The following is a 4,369-nucleotide window of genomic DNA, read 5'->3' as shown; positions in this document are numbered from 1 at the left end:
TGGGTGGAGTGTGCGGGGGTGTGGGAGAAAAGCCAATAGAGGGCAGTTGTACTTGTGTGTGTGTGTGTGTGTGCGTGAGAGAGAGAGAGATGTGGAGGTGTTTGGACAGTTGTATTTGGCTGTAGGGTGGTAGGAGGGATCTGGCGTGTGACAGGAGTTTGGCTGGGGGCGAGGCTAAGCGAATGGCTGGTGGGAGACCCACACTGTGACTATATGAAATTGTGCGGATGTGTGCTTGGGGAGTCACTGTGATTGTGGGGAACCGAGAGTGCTTGGGCGTGGGTGTCAGTAGCAGACGGAGGTGCAACAAGGTGTATGTTGCCTGTGCCCTGAGGTGGCAGTGCTGAGAGGGAAGGAAGGTAAGAGCCCTTGTGTGTGCGCGCGCACGTGTGTATGTACATGTGGGAGGTCATGAGGTTGTGGATGTGCATGTGACACACTCAAGCCCAGCGCTGGCTCCTGGGAAGATGGGGAAAACCCTCCATCTCTCACCTTCCTCCACTCTCTCAAGTTCACAGACACCCTAAGTCACAGTGTTGTGAGCAAGACCTTGGGCTTGACCCAAGAAAGATTTAAGCTTAAATACTCACTGTGCCTTTTAAGAACAAGAGCTGGGAACTAGGCCTCTCTAAGGCGGTTTCCTTATTTATCTGCAGAGTGGACAAAGTTGTGAGGACCAGAGGTCCTCCAGCCTTGGTCCATAGTGAAAGCTCAGCAGATGCTAAGTCTTGTTTGGTGAACACTTACCTGCCCTCAAATGTTGTCATCATCATCATTGTTGTTGTTTAGTCACTAAGTCATGTCCGACTCTTGCGACCCCATAGACTATAGCCCTCCAGTCTCCTCTGTCCATGGGATTTCCCAAGCAAGAAAAATGGAGTGGGTTGCCATTTCCTTCTCCAGGGGAATCTCCCCCCACCCGGGGATTGAACCTGTGTCTCCTGCATTAGCAGGTCGATTCTTTAAAACTGAGCCGCCAGGGAAGCCCCTCCGAACTGTATGGTCCCCATTCTCCTGGGAGCTGGAGCTGCTAAAAGCCCAGATGGCCCCAACCCAACTTCCTGCCTGTGATGTAGCTCTTGCCCCCTCCCATCCGCTTGGAGGGAAGATGGCTGACAGAGACCCTACCTGCATCCAGCCCTGTTGAGGCCAGCCCACATGATACCCTCCACCAGTCTGAGCAGCAGAAATGGTGCTGGTGGAGGTGATTTGGAGTTGTGACCGCAGGGCACTGACACCGTTTAGCTGGCACAGCTAATTGGAGTTTAAAATTAGAAATAACTTGAAGTGCAGACAAAAAGATAAAACTCGAGGGTGCCTCGGTCCCAAGGGAGTGGTGATGGGGGTCTTCAGTGGGAGGAGGGGCTCACATCTGGGAAAGAGAATCTTCTGTGGAGACCTGGACTGGCCTGCAGAGAAAGTGCTTAGACCTTTCAGCCAGGAGACCTGGGGTATCCTGCTGCCTTTGCTGTTACTTCCTTCTAGGATCTCTCTGGGCCTCTGTTTTTAAAGCTGTATAATGGGCACAACAGTAATGAGAGAATCACCTGAACTAGAAGGTACAAAACAAAGAATGAAGAAGTGTCATTATTTGTTTGGCACTCCAGTGAGTTCAGTACAGCAGCTGGCACACCACATCACTGGAACCTCACAACCACTTGAGACATTGCCCCACTTCAGAGATGAGACAAACTGAGGCTCAGAGGAATTGCCCCAGGCCATAAAGCAGTGGTCCCTGATTGAACCGTAGGCCTCCAAGCCCACAGGGCAGGCTCTTGAAGATGAGAGGACTGGGGACAGCTTTTTTGCTGTGTCTGTAACCCGGAAATGCTCCAAGGGCTAAGACATAGTCTTCCAACCCCTAGCATGGAGTAGACACATAGCCGGTGCCCTGGAAAAGATGACCCCAATACCCCACTTCACAGAAGAGACAGCCAGGCCCAAAGAGGCCAAGGTCTCAGAACCAGACGAGGCTGACCCAGGCCTGTGTCGGCCATGCTGAGACTGACAGATGGGGAAAGCCTGTTTGGTGGTGCCTACCGGCTCAGCTGTTTTCTCTTGCTCTTGCAGATCTGCCGGGGACTGGCCCAGGTGAGGGCACAGGCCTACTTCTGGTGGTGCTTGTGTGGCAGTGGTGGCCGCGGCAGCCAGGACTAGAGGCTACGGGGATCTGGGAGCCTCAGGTAAGACTGGGTCCTTTTAGGCAGGTGGACAGATGGACAGTGTACAGGGATGGCCTTCCACTTTGGGCTTCTCCTCTTCTTCCCGGGCCCTGGAGTCGGTATGGGGTTGTGGAGGTGGGGGGTGGCGCGCACACAGAGTCCTTAGTCTGTGTGTGGGGTCTGGGTGCCCAAGGAGGGTAGCAGTTCACTCTGGCCCTGAGAGCTCCCTGGCGTGAAGTGGCTTCTGACCCAGGGAAGGCTTTGGCCTTGAAGCTCAGAGACCTGGGGCCACCGGTGATTGGGTGCCAGGAGTGGTGACACTGCTGGCCGGGCAGGGAGGAGGCGTTGTTTGAGCCAGAGTGAGAGCGGATGTATCCGCTTTCCATGGTCCCTTTCTCTGCCTCAGGCCGTCCTCATCGTCACACAGGGAAACTGAGGTTTGCCCTGGGCCTTCTAGGGGTTGGACACAAGGTCTCCCAGCTCCTGGCACAACCAAACTCTCTTCCACATCCCCAGTTCACCCTGGCCTTTCTGGGGCCAGAGGAGAGACCTGAAGTCCCCGTCTGCAGCCCCCAGATTCAGGGTGCGCTGGAACTCTCTGTGGAATGCCGGGGAAGGCTGTACTCTATCAGGTGCCTTATAAAGCTCAAAGTTCCCTCCTTTGGGTCACACTTGCCCCCTTCCACCTGCATTACAGTACAGAAGTGAAAGTTACCCTTTGGGTGTCCAGAGTCCAGTGAACAGGATCCTTGGGGGCACTGGGGGCTGCTGAGGGTGGCAAAGATGTTCTTTCCTTCAAAGAGTCCTCCCAGATCAACCCTTCAGTCCCACCCCCTTGGCTCTGGCACCTACAGATCTTGAGGGTGAAAAGACGGTGGGGGCTGGGGTCCCCCTTGGAGGGAGGGCAGGACATCAGGGCCCTGGCTCCTGGAGTGGGAGTGGGGGCTAAACAAGGGCAGGGTCTATGCTGGGTCTTCTGTTTATTCAACCTTTCCTCAAACTTGGTGGGAAGGGAGTGACGTGTCCTTGGTTGGCTGGGGAACTCTGCTATGTGAGGTCAGGGGGCCATTCCCGCCCACCACTGAGCCTCATTCCCTAAGAAGTCCAATTAATTAACCTTGAAGCCAGCCTACTTTCTGCTCTCAGAGGTCACCTACCTCACTAGCATAGGCATATAAACACACACAGGGATACAGAAGCTGAGCTGCACTCTGCCCCCATACCCGCAAACCCGCGAGTGCCTGCACACGCACCACACATGCGCACACATGAACACAGGTGTTCACATGCACTCACTGGCAGGCACGCTCAAACACGCACACAGACGCTCACCCGCTCACCCAGTCATCCGTGCACTCAGACGCCTGCCCACACATACCACACTGTGCCCATTCTGGGTCAGAAAGGGGTGGGGGCGGCGGTCCTTGGTCAGCGTCACAGCTCAGCCTGAATCTGGCACTGAAGGTGAGGTTTGAGGTGTAACTGTGACCACAGGCACTCCAGGGGACAGCGCCACCCTTGGAGGTGAGCTTTGCCCAGACATTTACCAGTTATCCCGCCTGGGCCAGGCCCCCAGGCTGACCGGGCTTGACGTTGCGGGGGGAGGGGGGATGAGTGCGGGGGAGGAGCCATGTCAGCTGTGCCGTTTGTGGCTGCTGCCACAGAGGAGGAAGTGGGCTGTCTGTGGTCATGGGCCCAAGGTGCTCACAGGCGGGTGGGCGATTCTATCAGCTTGTCTGTGCCCTGCAGTGTCCACGCCTGGTACAGGCAGAGTTGCTGGGCCCCGGGGACTGGGAGGCAGGCAGGGGACTTCTCCCGGGGCAGTCTGTGCACTTTCCAAGGCCCGGGCCCAAGGAGAAACCGTCTGAGGTGTTTCCGGAGGCCCACTTCCTCTGGGCTGCCCAGGAAGTGGTTTTAAAGTGGGACTGACCAGCTCTCCATCTGCGGCTCGCTCCGCCCCAGCCTGGCCCCCGAGGAGAACAGTGTCTGGACAGTGGGTTAGGTCGACCGATCGGGCTTTCCTCGGCCACGGCTGGCCAGCCCAGGATGGAGACTCAAGGAGGGGAATGGGGGTGCTGAGGCCACAGAGTCCCCCGCAGCCACCATGACCCCAGCTCCTCCTTTCCTCCAAGCTGTAAGCCGAGGCTCAGAGCACAAGCTCTGGCAGGAAGGGCACCTTGTGTGTGAGAGATGCTGGGCTGCATCTC

At 56.5% G+C, this 4,369-nt stretch overlaps 1 protein-coding gene across 5 annotated transcripts in view; it reads left to right on the top strand.

The window, feature by feature from the left end:
- Nucleotides 1–4,369, top strand: part of PRKCD (protein kinase C, delta) — a 30,579-nt gene that overhangs the window by 1,713 nt on the left and 24,497 nt on the right. For all 5 annotated transcript variants that reach the window (XM_010851691.1, XM_010851690.1, XM_010851689.1 and 2 more), the window contains exon 2: nucleotides 2,071–2,183. The gene's annotated coding sequence lies outside the window, so the exon portion shown is untranslated. The remainder of the gene's footprint in view (nucleotides 1–2,070; nucleotides 2,184–4,369) is intronic.

Source organism: Bison bison, unplaced genomic scaffold (assembly GCF_000754665.1).
Source record: "Bison bison bison isolate TAMUID 2011002044 unplaced genomic scaffold, Bison_UMD1.0 scf7180017864304, whole genome shotgun sequence".
Classification (NCBI taxonomy): Eukaryota; Metazoa; Chordata; class Mammalia; order Artiodactyla; family Bovidae; genus Bison; species Bison bison.
Note: the sequence above shows the minus strand (reverse complement) of the source record. Positions and strands in the feature narration are given on the sequence as shown.